Below are 25,141 nucleotides of genomic sequence, written 5' to 3'. Positions count from 1 at the left end.
AGATAAGAATATGCAAAATATAGAAAGTAAGAGAAGGTATGGTTAGAGAGCTGCATATGTACTTATTTGGAGTCATAGAAGGAGACGAGGGAGAGTGAGTAAGAATCTGAAGAGATAATGATGCATTGTTTTCCAAAAGTACTGAAATAAACCAATTCACAGATTGAAGAGCCCATTGAATCTTCAGGAGAATAAAGAGAAAACTGTATGTAAACGCATCATAGTAAAATTCAATTGAAGACTAATTTTTAAGGCAAGGAGAGTAAGAGATTATTTTCTAAGAATGGCTGTCTGAGAACTGTCTTCTCAACAAAAGCACAAGAAGATATGTTCAATGTGCAGGAAGAATGATAACTGTCACCGTAGTGTCGACATCCAGCAGAAATACCCTTCAAGAATGAAAGTCCAAGAGGCCACCTAAATCTGCATTGTTTCTCACTGCCTCCAGGAAGCTGTGTAATCAAGAAGGAAAGTAGACGAAGTGCACACGCCTGCTCTTGCAGCATAAGCAGGGGACCACGATTACTGTGAACTTCAGAGCCCTTGGAGATCGGCAGGTCAGCACCCCATCCAGCCTTGGGAGAGTCAGGTGGTCATTGGGAAAAGGAGTGGGTATATGGGCAGCTTAGGAGTAGAGCCAGATGAAATCACCACAGGAAGACGAAATCCCACCGAGAATGGGAAAATACCGAGACTGGGTCTGAGGTCTGGGAGATCAAAGCACTGGCTCTTGGGAAATTGGAAAGGCTTTGGGAGGTCTGGATGAGCGTCTGCTACGACCTTAGCAGAACCCATTTCTAACAGTTACCTGCCTCTACAAGGTGAATGCTTAGGTCACATTTTTGGGGCAAGGGCTTGCCTAGGGATTTCTTGTTTCTGTCAAACTGTGCTTTATTTTGGCCCTGGAGCAGAGCAAGCCACTTCTTGTGCAAATGTGTTACTGCCATAGGCCGGTCAGCCTCCAGCAGGCCACCTTGTAGCCCAGCTGAGGGACATTTGGTGTTTCTTTGGGGCACTCTGGCTGCGGGTGGGCAGATGGAAGGATTGAGTCTGGGAGACCAGGGGCAGCAGCTGTTGATAATCGGGTGAGACAGAGCTTATCTGACAAAGGCCAGCGTGTGGCCTTGAGGAAGGGAGTGGCCTGGAGTCAGTATTCATGTAGCTCTCATTCGTCCAAAAAGCAGCCTCAGACCTTTTTTTTAAAAAAAACATTGATTTCTTAATCTCTTATCAAATGTAGTTTCTTCTGTCTTGGGGAGAAATAGCTTTAGCCCTCGGTGTTAGATGTGGTTCGCGGTCCTCTGTTCTCCTGGGGCCACTTGCACGATGCTCAGACTTCTTCTGGGAAAGGCTGTGCACAGAGCTCTCGTTCAGAGAAACGCCAGGCAGCATCAGTGCTTCCGTGAGACCACCCACCATCGCGTGGTCGTTTGCGTCCAAGCCTCAGGGCCTCCAATAGACAAGGACTGGTTGGTTGGTCTTATTGGCTGCAGCCCGCAAACACTAGAGTCTTCACCACGTCCTCAGGTTCTGCTCACACACGCTGGAGCAGTGGTGGGCGTGTGGGGGCTGCGGTGCTTGTTCCCTGTGTCTGCAGACCCTGGAGGGGACCCGTAAGCAGAGGGGTGCGCATGTACCCTGGGCGAGCAGGTCTGCCTGCCATGCAGCAGGATGCTGACATCCGTGGATGGGTTTTGCTCTGGGTGCTGTGAGCTGTTTCCCACATCCCTGTCGCGGGCAGGGGCCAGCCTCCTGCGGTGCCCCTGACTCCCTCTGTGTTGCTGCTGCCTCCCCCCTTTCCCTTCCCTCTCCCATCAGCACCAGTTCCCTCTCCTCTGTGGGCTGCCACCACTCCTTGCCTGAGTGCACACGCTGTGTCCTTTGCTGCTTCGGGGTGGGTTAGATGTGAACCCTCTCGTGCAGTGTCCGAGCACACGGCCTGGCACCAGGAGTGCATCGAAGGCGCATGTGGGCCAAACTCTGAGTGATGAGGGCAAAAGTCCCCGGTGGGCGGAAGCCAGGTACCCCTGTTGCTGGCCAGACAGACCTAACCCTAACCCTAACCCTAACCCTAACCCTAACCCTAACCCTAAGCCCCGACAGACAGCCTGTAAACCTCAGCAGCTCAAGCAGCACACGTTTGCCTCTCACCCACATGGCACGTCCTCTGTGGCTTTGCCCAGGGCTCTGGTCTGTGCTGTCCTCACCGGGGGACTCAGGCTGATGGAGCAGCCGCCTTCAGGAGTTTGCTGGCCCAGTTCCTGTGATGCAGGGAAAATCTCTGGGGATTGGTCACAGGCTCTTTGTGCTTCTGAAAGAAAGTGGTCCCCGGTGCTCGGCTGCATTTCATTGGCCAAACCGAGTCACGTGCTGCAACAAAAGTCAGGAGGAAGGGAAAGGGCCCTGCTGCCTGGGCCGGGTGAGCCTGGCCCCGAGACTGGGGACAGAGAAATGGGTGAGGCATAGAGAGAAGTTCAGAGGTAAGAGCGGGTGCTCTCAGCATTTCTGTTAACATCAGTCTGTTCCCTACTTATGAAACAATTTTTATACATAAGGTTAACGGTTCACACCAATCATTGAGTAGTTTACTGCTTCAATAATAAATATACATTAACACACCATGGACTGATAGAATTTCACCATACAAAGTACTGGAGGAGATTTTCACTCCAGATTACACCTGGAATGTTTACACATATTTGAAAGTGAAATTTCACATTTTTGCCGTGTATCTGAGTGACACACCTTGTACCTTTATTGTCCTTATGTCTGTTACATCTGATGTCAATTTTTGAGGTTGCATGATCCCTAGTTGCCCCCAAGTTCAGCCCTTGGGCTCTTCGAGAGGCTGCAGTTAGAGCCCCTGTGACTGAATCCGGGGACTGGGCCCCCTGTGGGGCAGGCTCACCTTGGATTCTATGCTCATGCATCTTTTGTGAAATAAGATAATGTAAATGGAATTGCTATCTTTTGACTGAAAACACCGTGAGAACCTACTTCAGTTTTTTTTTTAATAGATCTTTATTGGAGTATAATTGCTTCACAGTACTGTGTTAGTTGATGATACACAACAAAGCGAATCAGCTGTATGCATACACATGTCCCCATATCCCCTCCCTCTTGAGCCTCCCTCCCAGCCTCCCTATCCCACCCCTCTAGGTCATCGCAAAGCACCAAGCCGATCTCCTGTGCTATGCTGCTGCTTCCCACCAGCCAACTGATCTCCCTGTGCTATGCTGCTGCTTCCCACCAGCCAACTGTTTTACACTCGGTAGTATATATATGTCCATGCCACTCTCACTTTGACCCAGCTTTGCCCTCCCAGCCCATGTCCTCAAGTCCATTTTCTATGTCTACCTCTTTATTCCTGCCCTGCAACTAGGTTCATAAGTACCAATTTTTTTTTTTTTTTTAGATTCCATATATATGTGTTAGCATACGGTATTTGTTTTTCTCTTTCTGACTTAACTTCACTCTGTATGACAGACTCTAGGTCCATCCATGTCACTACAAATACCTCAATTTCGTTTCTTTTTGTGGCTGGGTAGTATTCCATTGTATATATGTGCCACATCTTTATCCATTCATCTGTCGATAGACACTTAGGTTGCTTCCATGTCCTGGCTATTGTAAATAGTACTGCAGTGAACATTGTGGTACATGACTCTTTTTGAATTATGGTTTTCTCAGGGTATATGCCCAGTAGTGGGATTGCTGTGTCATATGGTAGTTCTATTTTTCATTTTTCAAGGAACCTCCATACTGTTTTCCATAGTGGCTGTATCAATTTACATTCCCACCAACAGTGCAGGAGGGTCCCCTTTTCACCACACCCTTTCCAGCATTTATTGTTTCTAGATTTTTTGATAATAGCCATTCTGACTGGCGTGAGGTGATACCTCATTGTAGTTTTGATTTTCATTTCTCTAATAATTAGTGATGTTGAGCATCTTTTCATGTGCCTCTTGGCCATCTGTATGTCTTCCTTGGTGAAGTGTCTATTTAGGTCTTCCACTCATTTTTTAACTGGATTGGTTTTTTTTTGATATTGAGCTCCATGAGCTGTTTGTATATTTTGGAGATTAACCCTTTGTTGTTTCATTTGCAAATATTTTCTACCATTGTAGAAATGGTACCATTCTGAGGGTTGTCTTTTCATCTTGTTTATGGTTTCCTTTGCTGTGCAAAAGTTGTTAAGTTTAATTAAGCCCCATTTGTTTATTTTTGTTTTTATTTCCATTACTCTAGGAGGGTGGTCAAAAAAGATCTTGCTGTGGTTTATGTCAAAGGGCGTTTTTCCTATGTTTTCCTCTAAGAGTTTTATAGTGTTTAGTCTTACATTTAAGTCTTTAATCTGTTTGGAGTTTATTTTTGTGTATGGTGTTAGGTAATTTCATTCTTTTACATGTAGCTGTCTAGATTTCCCAGCACTGCTTATTGAAGAGGCTGTCTTTCCTCCATTGTATGTTCTTGCTTCCTTTGTTGTAAATTAGGTGCCCATATGTGCGTGGGTTTATCTCTGGGCTTTCTATCCTGTAACCATTAATCTATATTTCTGTTTCTGTGCCAGTACTATACTGTCTTGATTACTGTAGCTTTGTAGTATAGTTTGAAGTCAGGGAGCCTGATTCCTCCAGCTCCGTTTTTCTTTCTCAAGATTGCTTTGGCTGTTCGGGGTCTTTTGTGTTTCCACATGGATTGTAAAATTTTTTGTTCTAATTCTGTGAAGAATGCCATTGGTAGTTTGATGGGGATTGCATTGAACCTGTAGATTCCTTTGGGTAGTATAGTCATTTTCACAGTATTGATTCTTCCAATCCAAGAGTATGGTCTATTTCTCCATCTGTTTGTGTCATCTTTGATTTCTTTCATCAGTGTTTTATAGTTTTCTGAGTACAAGTCTTTCTCCTCCTTAGGCAGGTTTATTCCTAAGTATTTTATTCTTTTTGTTGCAGTGGTAAATGGAAGTGTTGCCTTAATTTCTCTTTCTCATTTCTCGTTGGTGTACAGGAATGCCAGAGGTTTCTGTGTATTAATTTTATATCATGCAGCCTTACCAAATTCATTGATTAGTTCTAATAGTTTTCTGGTGGCATCTTTAGGATTTTCTATATATAGTTTCATGTCATTGGCAAACAGTGACAGTTTTACTTCCTTTTTTCCAATTTGTATTCCTTTTATTTCTTTTTCTTCTCTGATTGTTGTGGCTAGGACTTCCAAAACTATGTTGAATAATAGTGACGAGAGTGGACATCCTCGTCTTGTTCCTGATCTTAGAGGAAATGCTTTCAGTTTTTCACCATTGAGTATGATGCTTGCTGTGGGTTTGTCATATATGGCCTTTCTTATGTTGAGGTAGGTTCCCTCTGTACCCATTTTCTGGAGAGTTTTATCATAAATGTATGTTGAATTTTGTCAAAAGCATTTTCTGCATCTATTGAGATGATCATATGGTTTTTATTCCTTAATTTGTTAATGTGGTGTATCACATTGATTGATTTGCATATATTGAAGAATTCTTGCATCCCTGGGATAAATCCCACTTGATCATGGTGTATGATCCTTTTAATGTGCCATTGGATTCTGTTTGCTAGTATTGTGTTGAGGTTTTTTGCATCTATGTTCATCAGTGATATTGGTCTGTAATTTTCTTTTTTTGTGATACCTTTTTCTGGTTTTGGTATCAGGGTGATGGTGGCTTTGTAGAATGAATTTGGGAGTGTTCCTTCCTCTGCAATTTTTGGGAAGAGTTTGAGAAGGATCGGCGTTGGCTCTTCTCTAAGTGCTTGATAGAATTCGCCTGTGAAGCCATCTGGTCCTGGACTTTTGTTTGTTGGAAGATTTTTAATTACGGTTTCAATTTCATTACTTGTGATGGGTCTGTTTATATTTTCTAATTCTTTCTGGTTCAGTCTTGGAAAGTTGTACCTTTCCAAGAATTTGTCCATTTCTTTGTGGTTGTCCATTTTATTGGCATAGAGTTGTTTGTAGTAGTCTCTTATAATCCTTTGTATTTCTGCAGTGTCAGTTGTGATTTCTCCTTTTTCATTTGTAATTTTATTGATTTGCATCCTCTCCCTTTTTTTCTTGATGAGTCAGGCTAAGGGTTTATCAATTTTGTTTATCTTCTCAAAGAACCAGCTTTTAGTTTTATTGATCTTTGCTATTGTTTTCTTCGTTTCTATTTCATTTATTTCTGCTCTGATCTTTATGATTTCTTTCCTTCTACTGACTTTGGGTTTTCTTCTTCTTTTTCTAGTTGTTTTAAGTGTAGGGTTAGATTGTTTAATTGAGATTTTTCTTGTTTCTTGAGGTGAGATTGTATTGCTATAAACTTCCCTCTTAGAACTGCTTTTGCTGCGTCCCACATGGTTGGGATCGTCGTGTTTTCATTGTCGTTTGTTTCTGTGTACTTTTTTACTTCGTCTTTGATTTCTCCAGTGATCTCTTGGTTATTTAGTAGCGCACTGTTTAGCCTCCATGTATTCGTGTTTTTTACAGTTTTTTCTTGTAATTGATTTCCAATCTCATAGTGTTGTGGTCAGAAAAGATGCTTGATATGACTTTCAATTTTCTTAAATTTTCCGAGGCTTGATTTGTGACCCAAGTGTGATCTCCCCTGGAGAATGTTCCATGTGCACTTTAGAAGAAAGTGTATTCTGCCACTTTGGGGTGGGATGTTCTGTAAATATCAATTAGATCTATCTGGTCTATTGTGTCATTTAAAGCTTGTGTTTCCTTATTTATTTTCTGTTTGGATGATCTGTCCATTGTTGTAAGGGGGGTGTTAAAGTCCCCTACTATGATTGTGTTACTGTCTATTTCTCCTTTCATGGTTGTTAGTATTTGCCTTATGTATTGAGGTGCTCCTATGTTGGATGCATAAACATTTATAATTGTTATATCTTCTTCTTGCATTGATCCTTTGAGCATTATGTAGTTTCCCTCCTTATCACTTATAACAGTCTTTATTTTAAAGTCTATTTTATCTGATACGAGTATTGCTACTCCAGCTTTCTTCTGATTTATATTTGCATGGAATATCTTTTTCCATCCCTTCACTTTCAGTCTTTATGTGTCCCTAGGTCTGAAGTGGGTCTCCTTTATACAGCGTATATATGGGTCTTGTTTTTGTATCCATTCAGCCAGTCTGTGTCTTTCAGTTGGGGTATTTAATATATTTACATTCAAGGTTATTATCAATATGTATATTCCTATTACCATTTTCTTAATTGTTTTGGGTTTGTTTTGTGGGTCTTTTTCTTCTCTTGTGTTTCCCGCTTAGAGAAGTTTCTTTAACATTTGTTGTAAAGCTGGTTTGGTGGTGCTGCATTCTCTACGCTTTTGCTCGTCTGAAAAGCTTTTGACTTCTCCATCGAATCTGAATGAGATCCTTGCTGGGTAGAGTAATCTTGGTTGTGGGTTTTTCTCTCTCATCACTTTAAGTATATCCTGCCACTCCCTTCTGGCCTGCAGAGTTTCTGCTGAGAAATCAGCTGATAACCTTATGGGCATTCCTTTGAATGTTATTTTTTGTGTTTCTCTTGCTGCTTTTAATATTTTTTCTTTGAATTTAACTTTTGTTAGTTTGATTAATATGTGCCTTGGTGTGTTTTTCCTAAGGTTTATCCTGTATGGGACTCTCTGTGCTTCCTGGACTTGGGTGACTATTTCCTTTCCCATGTTAGGGAAGTTTTCAACTGTAATCTCTTCAAATATGTTCTCAGACCCTTTCTCTTTCTCTTCCTCTTCTGGGACCCCTATAATTCGAATGTTGGTGTGTTTAGCGTTGCCCCAGAGGTCTCTGAGACTGTCTTCAATTCTCTTCATTCTTTTTTCTTTATTCTGCCCTTGGCAGGTATTTCCACCATCTTGTCTTCCAGCTCACCTATTCGTTCTTCTGCCTCCGTTATTCTGCTATTGATTCCTTCTAGTGCATTTTTCGTTTCAGTTATTGTGCTGTTCATCTCTGTTTGCTCTTTAGTTCTTCTGGGTCTCTGTTAAACATTCCTTGTATTTTCTCATCCGCGCCTCCACCCTATTTCTGAGATTCTGGATCGTCTTTCCTATCATTGCTCTGAATTCTTTTTCAGGTAGATTGCCTAGTTCCTCTTCGTTTATTTGGTCTTGCAGGTTTTCACCTTGCTCCTTCATCTGTGACACGTTTTTTTGCCGTTTTATTTATTTATTTTTATACGCGTGGGATTGTGTTCCTGTCTTACTGGCTGTTTGGCCTGAGGCTTCCAACACTGGGCTTTGTAGGCTATTTGGTAGACCTGGGTCTTGGTAGTGAGATGAGGAACTCCATGAGACCTCCCTCCGATGAATATTCCCTGGGGTCTGAGGCTCTCTGTTAGTCCAGTGGTTTGGACTCAGAGCTCCCACCACAGGAGCTTCGGCCTGACCCCGGGCTCGTGAACCAAGATCCTGCAAGCCGCCTGGGGTGTCAAAAAAGAAAAAAACAGAAAATAAGATTAGACTAGGAAACTAACAGATATGTTAGGAAGAATATCAAAGTAAAAATATAGATGAATCAATAACTGGAAGGTACATCAGTACCACGACAGTAAAAAAGAGGAGAAGGGAAAAGAAGAAGAAGGTGTGGGGGGTGGGGGTGTGGGGGGGGAAGGCCTTGGCTGCGGGGAGTGGGGCCTAAGCAAGGGCGAGGTTTGGGCGGTGGATGGGGCCAGTGCTCAGGACCCACAGGGCTGGAAAAGGGACTCTGTGTGTGGGGGGGGGGCTTAGGCTCAAGGAACAGAAGGGGTCCAGGCGGGCCCCCCACCCGTGGTCTCATGGGGCAGGGACCTCACCTGGGAGCCCAGCAGGCTTCCTGGGCTTGAGTGGGCGGGGCAATCACCCTCCACTACCCTCCCGCTCCTCCTGGAGGGCCCCTCCCCCCTGCCTCTCCTGATCTCCCCGGCCTCCCTCCTATGCCCCCAGGACCCACGTGGCCTGGATGGGGCTTTGGAGGGGGGTTACCGGTCTGGGAGCTCAGCAGGCTCCCCAGCCCGAGTGGGCCCGGCGACCGCCCTCTGCTCCTCCTGGATGGCTCCTCCCACCTGCGTCTCCTGATCTTCCTGGCCTCTGCTTCTCCTCCCCCCTCAGTCCCCCTGTGTCCTGCTGCTTCACTCGTGGGTTCCTCCCATCTCCTTGGGTGCCAGAGTCCCCCACCAGCGGCCGGCAGGTGCCCTAGTTGTGGGGAGACGCTAACTCCGTGTCTCCCCACACCGCCATCTTGACTCCGCCTCCCCTATTTCAGTTTTAAAAAGGAACATTTGAAGATACTCAGCCTCAGCAGACATGTAAATCTGGTTATGTCTATGCTTGTTTTTTTTCAGAACACTTAAAATCAGAGCTGAAAGAATTGCTTCACAGACCAGTGAGTTTTCCCGTGGGGAAGGAAACAGGCACAGCAAGGGACTTGGGTGGATAGTTCCTGGTGGGGCAGAACCAGCGGAGGGGAAGTGGGAGGAGACAGGCACGCCCACCCCCTAAAGGCCCATGACTCCTTTGCAGGCCAAGGTCTGCTGGGCTCTGCCCTTAGCTGTGGAGGGACCATAAAGCTGAGGCCCCTGTGGGGCCACCAGGGGGAGGTGGAGAGACCTGGTCATTAGTCAGCCAGTCTGGACCGGGTGGCCAGCGAGCACAGCCCAGAGGGAGTTCTCTCCACACTCTAAACTGTCCTAGGGCTGCTTGGGGAGGCCAGAACCACCAACAGAAATGCGCCTTCTCAGGCTTATCCGGCTCTGCTTTCCCTTTCCTGTAGGAAAAATGGGGACAAATCCTTCCTACCTAATCTTAGCAGTGTCAGATTTAGCAAATAAAAATATGGACCACTCAGTTAAATTTGAATTTCAGATCAATAATGAACCATTTTTTGTTCGTTGGGTGCAGTATTGGGTACATCCTGAAATCCAGAGTTCACTGAGCCTCCTGGATTTTATCTGGCGACTCCACAAAGGGAGAGTTCAAAGTTGCGTCAAGCTGGAACGTAAGCTTAGTCCGAAGCTTGAGGCTGCCCTCTTCTCCTAGAGGTTATTACAGGTGGCAATGAAAATACGGCTCACACATGATGGGTCATTTGAAATTAAAGTATACACACGTGCACACACACATACACACCTTTACACATATATGGACACACACGCACCAGTATACACACTCCCCCACACCAGTACCCACATACATGCACGCACACTCACACCGACACACACGTACACACCAACACGCGCACGCACCAATGTGCACACGCCCCTCTGCATGCATACATGCCCACTTTAGATGTGGTTCATTTTCTGGGCGTGGCTGCCGCGCTTGAGGTTCGCTACCTTCCCGTTCTGCCGAGGGGCAGACTGACCTCGTTACACATTCCGGCCCCCCGACATGTGCACAGAGGGGCAGCCTGTCTCCCGGGAGGGCTTCTTGTTTATGCCAAAGGCTTGGATTGACCAGCTGAGCTCATTTGACTTTCCTCAGTGCAGACATTGTGATGAGGCTGGTCACCAAGTGATTTTTTTAAGTGAAGCTACTCCTTTTCATTTGGTTGGATCCGTTTCTGACTTATTAATCATTATTTTCTGAAAGGCTGGCTTAGGGCCCCTCAGCCGTCTGGTGAATATATTCACAGTCGCCCTGGGGATGGTTGGCTTTTTCTGCACTGACCGTGGGTGATGACCTTCGGAGATGTGTTTTGTGTCACTCAAGTCCTCGCGCACAGCCGCGCTGGGCTGCCCCTGCCTCCCGGGACACTCACCTGGTTGATTCCCGTCCATGAGTGCAGGCGGGCTTGTAGGAGGCCCCTGCCTTCCGCCTCCTAACGAGATGAGCACCTTCCTCCTCTCAGGTCTGCCGTCCACGCTGCTGCTGATGTAATGGAAGCTGGACCTCAGGACTCGCGGTGCAGTGGCCTCCAAGGCCCTTGGCAGTTTGATCCCACACCCCTTCATCCTCCAGCTGGCTTTAGGCTGTGCTGAAGCCTGGGGCTGTTTATTCTTCCTTAAGCATGACATGACCTCAGCCGTGCTGGGATCCCTGTTCATGTTGCTTCCTTTGCCTGGAACGCTGCCGCCCACCGCCTCGGCCACGCCCCCCCCCCCAGGCAGTTCGGCCCTTTCTCATTTGCTCTGCGTGGCAGAACAGGGCAGTGCTCCAGGCTGGGGTGGGGTTTGATGGGTGGAGGGAGGGGAGGCAGGTGAGGTAAGTGACAGATGCAACTTTGGCCTTCAGGGAGCCCACGCGGAGGAGGAGACGGGCCACAGGAGCAGGACACGCTGATGCAGCCTGGGGAGGCTCAGGGGCCCCGTGCTCGCCCACCCGGTGGGCCTGCTGCCGTGGAGGGTCTGCAGGACGCCTTCTTTAGGCCGTAGCCCGGGAGGTGCCGTTGACTGTCCCAGGAGGATGTCACTGTCACCCTGGCCTAGGGTGACACCAAGCCCCTGGGGCCCTGTAGTTTTCCTCTGTGACGTCCTTCATGGTTTTGGGCCACCACCAAATACTCCACGGCCAGTCCGCTGTGACAGGGCTGCTGGGGGCCCAGAGCGTGTGTCCATCACTCCGCAGGGTGTCCGTAGTGCACTGGGTGGGGTGGGGGCAGGTGTGCGGTCTGCAGGCCTGTATGTAGACGGCAGCCTGCCCGCCCCCCGGCCCCGTGCTCCTGTGTTTCCCGTCCTTCCTGTGAGGCCGTGGAAACCCTTCCCTTGGGGAGGGAGTCGTCCTGGGTGCTAAAGAGCAGTGACAAGCTGGGGGCATGTAAGTTGGTGGGAACCTGAGGGACAGGTTGACCTCCCACTAGGGGGTTAGAAGGAAATTAGATGCCAGAGTTCCGGTCCCCTGGTGACAGGGGCTGCTGACGCATGAGCAGACACAGGAGGCAGGTTAAGGAGCTGAGGAAAGAAGGTGGCCCTGCTCTGGGCTCCTTGGAAACCATTCTTGAACGTTTCTGGCTTATCCTGAACCACCACTCAGCACAGGGCAAGACTCCGGAGGCCGGCGTGCGTTCATATTCTGGTTCTGTCGCCCCAGCGGTGGGTGTGAGTGGCGAGTGATGGCCCCGCGGTGGCCATGGTTTTCCCGGGAGTGTGAAGAGTCAGCGCAGGTAAGGTGCTTAGGACGGTGCCTGTGAGCCCAGCCAACTTTGTACCTGTATTATCTCACCATCATTTTTATCAACTGCGTAGCAGGCGGGGAGCGGTGGGTGGGTTAGCACTCCTTTGGTGGGGTGAGTCTGGGGCCTCTGCTCCCTGGGCAGGCGCCTCTGTCCACGCCCGGATGCCCGTTGGCGTGGCCGATACTGACCCAACCCAGGGGGCCAAGGGGAGTGCCGGCTGTCGTTTTTATTAAAATTCACACTCTCACCCTTTGGGAAAAAATGCCCAAATGCACTCCTGGAGAGTAGTTTTATCTCGGTGTGTTAAAGGCTTAATCTGCGTGTACATTTTCCCTTCCCTGAGTTTTTAAATTTAGGTTAAATGCGATTTTAATGAAATTTCTCTGAAAGCTGTCTCGACTACATTGTAAGGTTAAAATTGACTTATTCTTTCAAGATAGAATCCAGTTACAGCTACTAAACTAGATTCAGCTTTATTACCATCCAAGTGAAAATATTTTTATTACCGCTACAATGTAAGCCGTCGGAGAGCAGAGGGTAAATCAGCAGAGCGGCCCTGGCCCGTGGAATATTCAGTGCGTGACAGTGAGAAATAACAAGCTCCCCTCCCCCGCTTGCGTCTTCATTAGGCGCCGGAGTGACTGATGGGAGCCGGGAAGGATGGCGATGTTTCCTTGGAGGCGCGGGGCCCTGGTGACAGGCAGAGCACACGCGTGACGGCAGTGCTGTCAGGCACGGGAAGTCACGTGGGCGCGGCGACTCCTCTGTGTGTCCCTCACCAGCCCGTCTCCCTGTCTCGGGCCAGGGCTTTTCCCCCACAGCCAGCGTCCTTATTCCGGTGGCTCCATGCTGTGCCGGCCTGAGACCTTTGGACAGCAGGTGGCCCGTGGGTTCTCACTCTCCCAGGGCGTGTCCGGTTGATTTAACGTGCCTTCAACTGAAAACCCACATGGCTATTGGGTTGCATTTTGGGGAAGAGGGATCTATTACTCAGGCCAAAAAAATCAAAGGAGGAGAGGAAGTTTCCTGTAATCTAAAAAATAACGTGTTATGAATGAACCCCTGGGTTCTAGTTCAGCCTCCATCACCACTGACTCTGAACTTGGTTGCTGCCTGCTGCTGATGACGACGACGGCGGCAGCCGGCATCCATTAGGTACCTGCAGCGTACAAGGCACTGTTCTCAGCTCTTTCTCTGCATCGCTGTGCTGGCTTCTCACAGCGCCCCTGTGAGGTGGTGCGTGGCCATCCCCATTTTGAGAGCCCTGCCCCTTCTCTGGCCTCAGTTTCCCCTCAGGCCGGATGATCTCCATGTGGCCTCCAGCTCTGCCCATCCTGCGTTGGTACTGAACATGGGAGAGCCCACTGAGCTGTCTCCCAACCGTGCGGGGGACCCGGTGGTATCCTGGGGCTCTGAGTCATGCTCGTCCCCGCCTGCGCCCCAGGCTTCCTTGGGGAGCAGCAGCCTGTGGCAGCACCGTGGCCGTGCCTTCCACCAGACCCCCCCATGCTCCGCCCCTCTGGGGACTCCTGGCAGCATCTCGCGCCTTCTGCTGCCGCACCCGCTGTGCCGCCCTGTGAGGAGGGAGGAGGCCAGAAAATCGAAGTTGTCTTCTTTGAATAGACAGCGGCGCTCCTTTCCCCTTGGCTTTGAGCCGGTGCCCGCATCTCCACCCCCCACGTCCCAGCACCCAGCACGGCGCCCCGCGTGTGCAGGGTGTGCTCCGTGCCCGTTGGTGGGCTAACAGTCAGGTGTTTGCTGTGCTTCCTGCACAGGGGGGCGCCCTCAGCGTCCGTGGCTTCGAGTTGCTTCCGTAGAGTTTGAAGATGAAGCTCCCTGTGTACAAAGTGCAGGGTTGGGTGGGTGTTAAAGCCGTTGCCGTGTTGGTTATTCTAGTCTCGAGATGTTTGCTGCACCACGTGGGTTTCCTTGGAGGCTTTTGTTTTGCCTGAGACTCTCAGGCCCCCTCCCGCCCTCCAGTCGGTAGGATGGGCGGTCGGATGCCTGGGAAAGCTCGTAATACGTGCCAGTGTCGCCCCGGCTGCGGCTACATCATTGGTAAAAGGAACAGAAAAATGCTGCATGTGCGGGGCCGACGAGCGATTCCTGGCTGAGTTGCTGAGAGCCGACCCTCTCGTGGCCGTCTGAGAACTGTCTGGCCTCAAAGTGAGTCCCCACTCCCACCCTCCCCCGCCAACCCCACCGCTGGCCGAGCTGGGCCTTCCTCACCGGGACGCGAGGGCCTCTCGGACTTGCTGGCTTCTCCCGCTAACTGACCTGTGTGCTGCTCTAGAGACAGTGCTTTCTCTGTGCGAGAGCCTTGATCCCAAGTGACCATCTTCACAGACATTTCCCACCACCCCCAGGGGCGTCACGTCATCGGGGGAGGGGGCGATGCCTGCCAGAGAGCTTGGAAGGGCTCGGCCCCACTGTGCGGGAGGGGCTGTACCGGCCCGACGTGCAGGGTCAGTGGCTCAGGGGTCCCAGGGCTCAGCACCCCTGTAGCCATGCTGGACGGCCCCGCCCTCCGCCCTCCGTCCCTGCCCTTCCAGCCTTTGCTGCAGGAGCCCAGTCCCAGAGGCCTCCCCACCGTCGTCCTAGGACCTGGGGTTGGGCCTGTGGCCGCCTCCAGAGCCTGAGTGGTGTGTGGGGAGAGTTGGGCTGGGCCTGTCACCGGGGACCCTGCTGGACCCTCTCTGTTCCCTACTCCATCCTTCCTAGGCCTCCCTGTCTCCCAGCCCTTTGTGTTTTCCTCCCAACTTAAGCTTGTTTTCAGGTGCTCCCCCCGAGCAGGTGGAGAGGGATCTCTTTTCTTAAGATCAAGGGACAGCTCTCCTCCCATGTCTGGGCTGGCAGGGTCCCGGGAGGGTCTTGGGGCTGGCGGCCGTCAGGTGGGACTGCACTGAGATGCCCCCCAGGACAGAGCGGGCTTTTTAAGACCTGGAGCTGAGGCGTCGTTGGCTTTGACCATGGAGGACGTTCTGTGCTGTACGAGCAGACAGAAGGTTAACAGGTGCTCCGGGAGTTCTTCCTTCCAGGCCCGCACTTAGCACTGGATCGTAAAAGACTCCCTGTTCACAGGCGGGGCCCTCAAGGTGGCCGGGCCACCACCACCCAGCCCACTCTACGGCCCCAGGAAGCGGGTGAAGGTGGGCTGGGGCGGGGCCGGCCCCTCGCGAGACGAGGAGGCGGGTTGGAGCGTGTGTGAGAGACGCTGCGCCTGTGACTTGGCCGGCCCTTCTGCCCGGAAGCGCCCGGAGGGGCCGGCGCGGAAGGCCACGTGGGGTTGCTGGTTCACCTTCGGCTGCTCGAGTGGGGGCCTTTTCACCTGGGGAGCGGTGATGACCGCCCAGTGGGTAAGAGAAGGCCAGCACGCGAGGCCTCCCGAGCAGCGAGTTCGCTGCTTTTCTCCTTAATGATGATATATCTTTGTGACCCTCCACCCGAGGTTGATGTTCCAGGTTTATTGCCAAACCGAGACGAGTTAATTAAATTGTAAATAGAGACTTCCAAATAAAGCGATTCTCCTTGACCTTAAGAAGAAGAAGTTGTCTTGGTTTTGAATGTAGGCCATCAAGTCTGGTTTTGAAATGATTCCCCGAAGCCATTTTTGTTCATGGTTACAAGTTGCTGGAGAGAGTGTGGGTGGCTTTATCTCCCTTACTGTAAAGAACTAACGTCCCTCTGAAATGAGGCCGGGAGGCCGCCCCGGCAGCAGGGCTTTTCCACGCGGGGCTTGGTGGAAGGAGGACAGTTTACTGCACGGGGGTCAGACTCCTTTCCACAGTAATAAGCCCTTTCAAGGAGGCAGAGGAGGCACGTGCTGTTCTGTGAAGGGGGACCTGAGATGGGCCCTCTGGGCCCCCCCGTACCTCAGGCAGTAGTCCCTGGTGGGCCCACCCTCAGGCTGCTTTCCCTGGCCCGTCCGAGCACCCAGCTCCGCCCTGCAGTCACAACCCCATCACTGCGCAAGGGACAGTGCAGTCCTCCGTGCTCTGCCGGGCCCGGGTCCCCCCGCACTGGGACTCCCGGGGTCACGTTTGCGGTGGTAGCCCTCCTGTGTCCTGGGGGGTGGGCAGGATGGGGAGGGCCGGGGTGTGGGCACAGGCTGTCCAGCTGCTTCTCGAAGCCCCCCACTCTGTCCCAGCACCCCCCTCCCCACCTCTCTCCAGGGCCCAGGCCTGTGGGCTCGCCTGTTGGCTCCGCGTGGCCTGGGCGCAGGCTGAAGCTGGCCGGGCCATCGGGGGAGCCCGCTTGTCCGTCTGTCTCTGTTTCTCACGCCTACCTCTCTGCCTTTCTCTGGCCCTCGAGTATTTGCCCCCTTCTGTCGCTGTGTGGGGGCCGGGAAGGAGGAGAGGTGCGCGCAGGTGTCAGAAGCCCCTCTAATGGCCTCTTAAGCCTCCCTGGTCCAGGCTGGGGTCCCGGACAGGGGGCGCCAGTGGTCTCCGCCAGGCGTTGCCTGGGAACAGCCCCTCACGCAGCAGCGCTGGGAGTGCTGGGGCGCTGGGCACTCAGCCCGTGATGCTCTGCCTGCAGCAGGTACTCGGTACGTCACCCGTCCCCACGGCTGGTGAGGTCGGGGCTGACGGGACCTGACCTGACACACGGGGACTGAGGCCGCCAGGAGCGTTCTGCTCAGGCTGCACAGATGCAGTGTCCCTCCGTCCACTCTGATGAAGTGTCTGTTGACTCCGGAGCCCATGCTTGTCACCCCTCAGCCCGGGTTCCTGAGGGCCCCGAGTGTGCGCCTGCGTGTGCAAGCGTGTGTCCACGTGTGCGTGTGACCGCTCCAGTCTCTGGTTGGCGCCCTGCCGAGGGGACTCTTAGCACCCCTCCTTGGAACCCGTGACAGCGACGAGGAGACCCGCTCACCCCGTCTTCCCCAGTGCGTGGCAGCCAAGGTCCCTGAGCTGGACACTCGTGCAGCCGGCTCTCTGGCGCGTGGGGACCCGGTGGCACCGCGCGTTGAGAACGCGGACCCGAGGCTGTCCTCTGTAGCTGGCGCCTGGGGGGCACCGGAGACCAGCAGGCGGTTAGGGGCTGGGGCGAGACGGGCACAGAGAGCCGTTGCCACAGAGCTGCCCATCGTGTGTACCCGGGAAATGACACCGTGCGACGGGACGCAGGGCTGAGGGGTGCGGGTCCCCACGTGGCACCTGGGGAGCCTGGAGGGGGTCGCTTTGGGTATCCTCACATTGTCAGCTGCGTGGGGAAGGTGTCTCTTCATTTGATCTGCGCCAAGCAGCCTGAAGACAATGCATGCACTTAGCTCCATGTTGAATGGGTGCCTTACAGGGGTGTGTGGACACCGTGGCCCACCTCCTTCTTACACCTGGATGCCTCTCTCCTGATTGCGAGGAGACCTGCAGTTCCCTCTTGGTGCCCTTATTCTCGCTGTCCTCACACCGTCCCTGGGTGTGGAAAGCGCTCCAGCGGGAACGGCATCCTGGCCTGCGACCACACGTGTGCAGGCGTTCTGGGTGAGCAAGGTTTCCCGCGGCACCACCCGTGTGGGCTGTTCTGCGTCGTTTGCTTGCTGACAACAGCAGCGGGAGAGCCAGGGCTGGGAAGAGCGGCCGGGACAGGAAATCCAGCCATGCTGGGGGGTCTCAGCAGGTAGGATGGGGGCGGGGAGGGCTGGCTCCTTCCCGGGAGCAGCCCGGCCCCTGGAACATGCTGCGGGTTTCGGTTGTAGGCGAGCAGGGTCAGCCGCAGGCCGCTGTCTTCCTTCTTGGTCGTCCCCTGGTGGAGAGCAGCCTCTGCTTATCCACCACTCAGGCCCCTGCAGAGCCCCGCCTGGCCTCCGGAGCCTCCGCTGAGCCCTCCTCACTTCAGATGCCCCCGGGCTGGCCGAGCAGCTGAGGGTTGAACTAGGGCCGCCAGGAGAGTCTCAAACACCCGTCTCCCTGGTTCGGTCCTTCCCTGCTTCACAAGAGCCCAGCCCTTCCCGGTAGCACGGGGCTTCACCGGCTCATTAAGACTGCGTGCACGTGCGTGCTGGTGCCCCGAAACCCTGGTGCACCCCCTCTGTCTTAGCACTGGGAGCCCTGGGGGGGCCTTCGGAGAGGCCCCCTGAGCACTTGCTGGCCTGTCAGCCAGCCTGGTCAGGGCGGCCCAGACCCTGGTGTGGGTGCTGGCCTCCTGGCGGGCAGATGCCCGGTCTTCATGCCCCAGGTCCCCCGCTCCGCACCGTGGTCACCTGGCTGGCCGGCTCACGCCTGAGGAGCCCCAGGTGGATGTTTGGGGAAGCTGCCTTCATGGCACCCACTGTTGAGTCTTTGGTTTACACAGGTGTCCCATGGGAGGACGAGCCCCACCGTTCACTCATCCCGAGGGCCAGGCCAGGAGCGGCTGCGTGTGTGCAGAGAGCACCCAGCCATGCAAACCTCAAGGCCATCGAAGTGTCACAGTCACTCTCTAGGAGTCGAGGTAGGGGCACTGAGGAAGGGGGGTCAGCTCCAGGGTGGAGAGAGGTCAGAAAAGGCTTCAAAAGGGCAGTGATGCTCGAGCTGAGTCTTGAATGTGGGGAGGCAGGGACCAGCCAGTACCAGGCATGGGGAGTCTCAAATCCAGGTCAGACTCTCACACATATTTTGTGGCGGATTCTCAGTCTTAAAGTGCATCTGGAGAGAGGGAAGACTTCTGGGAAAGCTGTACGTCTTCGATTTCATCGCAGACTTGGGTGGTGTCAGGGCTGGCCTCCTGCCCACGGCGAGCTCAGGTCTGTCCACGGTGCAGCTCGCTGAGATCTGCACGCCTCACCAGCCCCGCCCTGTGTCCCCTCTGGAGCCTTGCATGGGTGTGGGGGGTGGGCCGAGGTCCATCCACCGGATCTGGTGTCGCACCCACTTCCTGTCTTCTCTGGGCGTGGCCAGGGCTAGGGGCAGGGAGCCCTCATGTGGCTTGTGGAGCAGTCGGTGCCCCGCTCTGTGGAAACAGCCCCGTTTGGGGCGTTCGTCGAGATGCTCGTGAGCACGTCTGTGAAGGGAGCATGGTCTCATAGCTCGTCGCGTCAGTTCTGTGTAGCTCCAGGAGAACTCGTATTCTGGATGAGGTTCTGTCGGAAAAGTAGAACCTAGTGCCTCTCTAGGGATGGAAAGGTGGTGTGCGTGGTGCCAGATAAACGCTGTTTCTTTACAACCTGCTGGGAGGCTTCATTCCATCCACTCTCCTGTTTATGCTGGGGTCCTGAGAGTGTGGTGGTGTCCCTGTCCCCAAGGCCAGGTGTGCCCGGTGTGACCTCCTCCCGGGCGTGTACTGCCCACTTTACAAACGGGCGGCAGCCTGTAGGGTCCGACCCGCCGTCACCACCACCCCTCTTCTTCCTATACAACAAGCTAGCGACCCCGCGGCCTGGCCTGTGTTCAACTGGCCTTGGAGGAGTGATCTGGGGAGAACGTGTCTGCAGTTGGGCCCCTGCCCTGATGTCTGTCTGGATCTCAACCCTCAGGGTCGTTTAATGCTGGAGGAAGTCCTCTGCTTGGACACCAAGTGCCAAGTGGGTGCCCCGCAGCACAGCGCTGCCACTCCCTGCCAGGGTGAGCGTCAGACCCCCGTGAAGGGCGCAGTTCTCCGGGAAGCGTCAGCTGCGCGCCCGTGGTCCCCAGGCCGCCCGCACTTGTGACCCATCAGTGATAAAGGCAGCGGTTCCTGGGGCCCCAAGGCCTGATTGCTCGCCGGAGCAGCTCACAGAGCTCAGGAGAGCCGGCGGGGGAGGGAGTGCAGGGTGAGGCGGGAGGGGCCCGGGGACTCGGCGCTTCCTCTCGGCCCTGGGGTCAGGGCCTGTCGCCCTCCGCGGTTCACGTGTTCACCCGCTGAGCCCGCGCGTCCAGAGTTTTTACTGGGGCTTCCTCACGTGGGCATGATGGAGCTCAGTGCCCAGCTCCTGTCGTGTCCTGAGACCCTGGGACCAGGGGCTGTCACCTGTGGCCCCGTCAGAACACGCGTGTCCCCTGTGGCTAGAGGGGCAATGCGTCTGCTGGTCTCAGGTCCTGGCAGAGCCCCTGCCCAGAGCCTGGCCGCCTTCCTGCTGTTTGTCTAGGTCCCCATGTCCTGAGTCCTCTCCCTCTGCCCCTTTGCTCACTGCGCTGTGATGGCTGAGAAGGGTCTGTGGGGAGCCTGACATGGGCCTGTGGCCCGAGGCCTTGGGAGCCGCGCCCGCTCTCGGGGGCTTCCTTGAGGCGGCCGAGAGCAGGCGCCCTGTTCAGCGGAGGCCTTGTTTGCCTGCTCAGGGCTTCCCTGGTAGATTTCCTTTTGGGAGGAGGCTTAGCTGCCCTTCCTCCCTCCTCTCAGTCTGGCACCTGTGTCACATGCCCACCGTATGGCAGCCGCTACCCCGGGACTTTCCCGAGAGGGTGCTGTGAGGGAGCTGGGGCTCTCCCCGTTCCCGGGAGGGCCTGGAGGTGCTGAGAGCCTGGATGAACCTTCTGGAAGCTGACCTGGGATCTGAGCCCAGTTCTCCTGATGCTGTAACCCGAGGTCTCTCTACTGTTCTCCAGTCTGACCCAGGCTCTGCTCTGCCTCAGGAAGAAGACAGGCCCGCTCACTGCGTGAGCGTGTTGTGTGCTTGGGGAGTGGAGTCACGGGTCCTGGGTCCTGAGCTGCTTCCTTCACTCCCCCCGTCTGCCCGCCCGGTTCCCTCCCAGCTCGGGCCCTCTGTCGTCCTGGTGGCCTCTGGGGGTGGCCACGGCAGGTCTGTCTGCAGCAGGGAGCCCTGGACGCTTCTCCCCCGGGAGCTGCTGGGCCGGGCGTCCTGGGTGTCGTCCTCCGTCCGGCTCCTTCCTCCTGCCCCTTGGCACAGCCCCGCACCCTGGCTCCTCAGCCGGGGGTCCTGGGCGTGCGGCTCGGCCCTGCCCCCGTTTGGGGCTGATGCTTTTTTCTAGCTGTTTGTTGTTACCGTCCATCAGACCTGGCAGACGAGGAGGGTGGGTGAGCCCAGAACAAGGCCTCCTCAGCTGCAGAGAGGCCTGCATTCCCTGCCACTGGCTCTTGTTTTAGTTCTTTATCTTTTTAACTGATTGGAGGATTGAAATCTCCACCCCCCCCACCCCAAACCAAGGCCTTTTCGGGCCTCGCCCGGCAGAAGTGGGTTGGGGGTGGCTTGGGGCGGTTTTCCTTGTCAGGTATCTACGTGTGAGCAGTTAGGTTCACTCTTGGGGCAAATAAACCTAAGCAGTGCCTGGCCCTGTGTGAACAGTGCCTATTCTTCGTGCCAAGTCAACGGGATATGTGTTTTTTTTCCTTTTTAGCATAAATCTTGGGACACAATCTGTTTGTGTAATTTATTTTGGTTTTTAATGAAGAAGACAAGGTGTTTCAGCAGAATTCCCAGCCTGCAGACGCGCTGTTTCAGGTGCTGGGAGAAGCGTCCAGCACGTGCTGGGCGATGGGCACTTCCTGTGCCTTTGTGGCGGTCTGCCTCAGAAGGCTTTGATGGAAAAACGTCTCCTCAGCCTGAAAGATGATAATAATTCCATCTGCCTGATCACGCATTCCCTGTCCCCTCTAATTTCCAGTGAAATGGAAATTTCAAATCCGGAATCACTGCTAACCGCGTTGCCTTTATCAGTGACAGAGCATCTGCTCACACTTGCTTGTAAGACTCTTTCTGCACATACGTTTGCGCTCCGATGTGTACAAATGGAAAGTCGTGGCTGGAGCTGAGGCGTCCATTTTTCAACGCGTTCAGGGCAGAGGCGGCCTCCCCAGAAGTTCACTGTGTGCGTTAGGAGGTGGGCGGGGGCCGTGGCCACATCACTCTTCATTGTGGCTTCCGGAGAAGCCAGGCCATCGGTGAGAAACGGGCACCTCCACGTGACCAAGGAGTGCCTCCCGCGGTCCTGGGGTGGCTGCTCCTGTTGGCTGGGGGGGCCTGGTCGTGGGTCGGAGCCTGGCGGACGAGGCTCGCATCCCCACCAGGTGGGCCCGGGGCTGCCTGCTTCGCTGCTGTCGGGAGCTCGGGCCTGCGTCGGGCAGAAGAGAAGCCCAGGCCCTCAGGACACTCAGTCGGTAACTCTGGTGAAATAGCTCGGAGGCTCAAAGCTGCGTTTTCTTTCTGTCTCTCCTGCACGTTGCTGAGCTCGTGGAGGGCAGGACGCCGGCCACGTCTCCTCTGTAGCTTCACTGTCACAGGCGGTGGGGTACGTGGAGACGCCCGAGAGCTTCCCGGAAAGAGCTGATGAATGAGCAGCCTCTGCCCGTGTCCTCGTGGGGTTGACGCTGTGGCCCTTGCTCTGCAGAGGCCCCGGCTGTGCCCAGGGTGCTGGTACCCGGAGATACCGGGCGGGTCTGTGGGCCCATCTGGCATCGTGGGGTCATTTCAGGACACGGAGAGGGACAGTCCTGAGTCTGCCGCTGCCACGTGCACCCCCGGATGGGCCACCTCGCCTGCTTCTCGCGTGGGCACAGGTCCCGTGGGCGAGAGCTGGCCAGTGGGCCGTTGGTCCTCGCGCTCCGGCTGGGATGGGCTCCTCTGGCCGAGCCTGAGACGGGGTGGTGTCTGCCGAAGCCTCGTGGGGCGGGCCTCAGGTGGGACTGACGGAGGAGAAGAGGGGTTTATTTTTACTTGTTTGGTTAGGTTCCTTCAGTGACAGATGTTCCGGAAGTATGTGTTTAATTTTGCAAATCAGTTTGCTCGCCAGTTCACGTTAGAAAGGTGTCGTGTGCCTCCGGGGCACTTATTAGAGTTGCTTGTTTTCCCCGCTTGTAAACGGTGACCTTCTGCGTCAGCCGAGGAGGCCAGTGGCACTGCAGGCGCAGGGACGTGGCTGGGGGACTGCGGGCGGCTCATTCCACGCCACCGCCCTGCCCCCGCCTCCGAGCGCATCCAGCCGTCACTCCACTTGACCTGCGCGAATGTGCCGGGCACACGCCACACGCCGGGCCTGGCTCTGTGCCAATCCCTGGGTCCAGACAAGGTCCCGCCCCACGGGCACCGCGGTCCAGGGACACCCAGGGCTCCACAACCCATGAAAAGCCACCTGAATCCGCGAGGGTGAACTCGGAGTCGCCCCGCCTTCCCGATTATCAACACCCGGCGAGCGCCTGGTGTGGGGTGGCGTCGGCGCCCCGTGCGGGCCTGGGCAGGAGGCGCCTGGCCCTGCCGGCCTGCCGCCCGCTGCTCTGTCCTCGACCCATGTGTCCCGGAGAGTTTCAGTGGCTAGTGAGTGGCGGGTGCTGGAGCCCCTGATCGTCCAGGCCTGTCCTGGGAGCGGCCCCTGCCGGGTCCCCCTCCTTCGGGCGCTCTGCATTCAGGAGGCGGTTTTCTCTTCGGAGCTGTCGCCATCCTTCCGCCCGCTCTGCCCCCGCTGCCGACTGCCCTCGTGGAAGCTCACTCCCCTGTTTCTGTGTAAAAGATCTTTGTTCAGTAAATTGATTCATTTTCTGAACTGCCGGTTTTCAGGTGTTGATGGTATTTGCGTTTCCCGTTGGCCAGCGTGCTCGCGTCGGTGCCCCGGCCTCGGCTGCCACCCTTGGGGAACGGGCACGGGGGGCCACTCAGGGCCCCACGGAACTTTCCGGCTTTGTAGCTGCTGCTGTTTTCAGCTTAGAGGTAGATCTTAATTCTTTGAAAAGAGCAGGACGTCCCATCGCGTTGCTGGAAAGCTCCGCAGTATCTCGTCGTGGAGAAATGGGGGCGGATGACTGAGAAATGGGCGGTTTATTCACGTGTTCAGTTACCCGTTTTCTAACTTCATTCATTCCCTCATTCCCTCATTCATTCATTCACCCGTCGTCTGGCTCATGCTTACTGGGCACCTAGTGTGTCCCCGGGGCTGCAGGTACGGAGGGGTCTCAGGCACCACACCTGCTGTGGAGCAGCTCACATCCTGGGGCAGGCACAGCCCTAAGCAGCGAAGCCCGGGCAGTGTGACACGGGGTCCAGGGAGGAGGCTGTGGAACCAGGAGGAAGGAGGCTGGCGCGGGGGGAGGGACTGGGTCGGCGCCCGGGTGGGGCCTCGCCGGGCACCCGGTGTCACCCGAGCAGGCGCAGTGCTGGGTGGCCGGGGACCGAGAAGGGTGGTTCTGGCCCAGCTGGTCCTTCTTTGTCTGCCAGCTGGTGTCTCTCAAACTGTGGGCCATGTACGGGGCCCTCACGACGTCTTGAGAGGAATTCCCTCGTGGTATTAGGCGGCCCCCTGAGCTTACAAGCTGGGGACACGGGGAGGACACTTCCCCTCGCAGACCCCAGGGCTCTCCTCGGTGACAAGCCGTGTGGCTCGTTTCTGCCCGGCTGCCGCTGTGGAGGCTCTGTGCTGTGACTCTGCTCCCACTTCATCCCCCGCTGGAGCAGCAGGGGACCGTTTTGGGTCGTGAGGTGAAGTTAACAAGTAAGTGTATTTAACACAACGTAAGCTGTTAGAAGCTGCAGAGCGGACCACAGAGCCAGCCCTGCCCTGCGTGGGGCGCTCCTCCTGGGACGCGGACCCTGCGTCAGAGGCTGGAGCCCCGTCTCCCTCTGTCTCTGGGGGCCCGGGTGCCTGTGTAACTTGTCCCTGCGAGGGCTCCCAGCACAGGGGTGTGGCTGACATAAGAATCTTCCGGAGACACAGAAACGCAGATCCCGCCGGGAAGATTCTGATCCAGAAAGTCGAGATGCGCCGAGAAAGCTGTGTTTTAACAGCCGCTGAGATGAGGGTGACGTCTGGGAACCCCTGAGGTCGCTGTCGGCCCACACTGCAGCCTTCTGAGCTGGCCTCGCGCTTCCCTGATCCCCTGGCTGTCGCTTGTTTGCCGCTTCTAGAACTTTCGTTGGGAGAACTGAAGGAGCTGTACACTTTTCTCAGGGTTGCCTCTCAGGGCAGGCGGGGAGCGGGGGGTAAGACCACAGGAGGAGCCAGTGACTCTGGGCATGTGCAGACACGGGGCCGTGGGCCACACTCGTGGGTCCTGGTGGCCGGAAGTCAGGGTGGGCACGTCCCAGTCCCCGGTCTGGATAATTAGGCCATACTTGCCTGTTTTATAAGGCAGCACCCGTCCTCCCCTGGCCCTTCGAGTGGCTCTTCCCAGGGCAGAATGTTGGGAAAATGCGGCACA

At 54.6% G+C, this 25,141-nt stretch overlaps 1 protein-coding gene across 1 annotated transcript in view; it reads left to right on the top strand.

Annotated features, from left to right (window-relative positions):
- Positions 1-25,141, top strand: part of TBC1D22A (TBC1 domain family member 22A) — a 319,915-nt gene that overhangs the window by 206,664 nt on the left and 88,110 nt on the right. The window lies entirely within an intron of this gene.

This window comes from Lagenorhynchus albirostris, chromosome 11 (genome assembly GCF_949774975.1).
Source record: "Lagenorhynchus albirostris chromosome 11, mLagAlb1.1, whole genome shotgun sequence".
In the NCBI taxonomy this organism is placed as follows: Eukaryota; Metazoa; Chordata; class Mammalia; order Artiodactyla; family Delphinidae; genus Lagenorhynchus; species Lagenorhynchus albirostris.
The sequence above is the reverse complement of the archived record's forward strand: the minus strand, read 5'-3'. Positions and strand labels throughout refer to the sequence as shown.